The following is a 1272-nucleotide window of genomic DNA, read 5'->3' on the forward strand; positions in this document are numbered from 1 at the left end:
TGCTGGTTTGGGATGGATCTCTGGATCATCTCTTCTTTTCTCCAGCCTCTGCTGCTGCTCCTTTGCCTGGTGTCCCTCCTGGGACTCTCCTTGGACTCTCCTTGCTCCCTTTTACTTTCCTTTGCAGCCTGCCTGTGTGGTTTGTGACTTTTCCAGAAGGATTGTCCCTTTTGGCATCTTTATGACTGCCAGGTGGGGGGGGTCAGTGGGGGCAGCAGAGCACACTGAGCCCTGGCAGAGCTGTGTGACAACCTCTGAGTCTGTCCCTAGCCCTGGAAGTCCAGGGAAGCCCTAGAAACCAGGGAACCAGCCGGTGATGGGACTCCTGCACCTCCACACCACCTCTGCAGAGATTCCCATCCCCATGGCACACATCAGCTGCTGAACAGGACGATGAGTTCCTGGGAACGGTAGCCCGTGGAGACTCTGGCACTTGAGTGTGACATCTGTGTCCCTCTTAGGATGTTTGGAAGCTGCAGTCTCAGCTCAGCAAGCCCTGCTTGTTACTGGAGAGTTGTTGTTGGAAAGCCAAGCTCTGCTGACCGAGGGCAGGTGAGTAACCCGAGCTGGGGCTGAAGCACAGCTTTGAATCACCTTTCCTGGAAGCAGAGCTGAGGGCACTGCCCGTGCTGAGGGCAGGGTTTGGTGCTGGTGAAATGTGGGACAGTTCCTCCGTGGGAATGCACTTTGCTCTGAGTCACCAAGGAATCATCCAGGAGCAGGACAGAGACTGCCAGGGAGTTTCCAGGGCTGGGGCACTGCCTCTCTGCCCTGAAAAGAGTTGCCAAAATTCTCTCAGTCAGCAGCTGGGGCATGGCCCTGGAAATTTTGCCTTGTCCACATGTTCCAGCTGTGATCCCCCCTCTCTCCTCTCCTGCAAATCCATTCCTGGGGCTGCTGCAGTGCTGCCTTCTCATCCTTGCTGCTGCTCATCTCAGTCATATGGTGGATGAAAAATCTGCCTAATTTCCACTTAAAACTTTATTTATGATGAGTTTTTCCCTACTTGGTCTCGTTCCAGGCTTGCCCATTAGCTCCCATTCCTGCAGCGTGTCAGGGCTGGTTTTCTCATCCTTCATTTCCCCCAGGAATGATGGACCAGACCCACACTCAGCTGGGAAGGGGCCCAGCTCTGACTGTGAGTGGCAGGAGGGTCCGTGAGTGTGTGAGACCCCTCTGAGCCCGGCTCTTGGCTCTGGCTCCTGCGCGGATGAGTCAGCCCGGGCGCTGGCTTAGCGCTGAGCGGGGCTCTGCCAAGCCGGGCTTACCTAA

This window comes from Geospiza fortis, unplaced genomic scaffold, assembly GCF_000277835.1.
Source record: "Geospiza fortis unplaced genomic scaffold, GeoFor_1.0 scaffold27, whole genome shotgun sequence".
NCBI classification, from domain to species: domain Eukaryota; kingdom Metazoa; phylum Chordata; class Aves; order Passeriformes; family Thraupidae; genus Geospiza; species Geospiza fortis.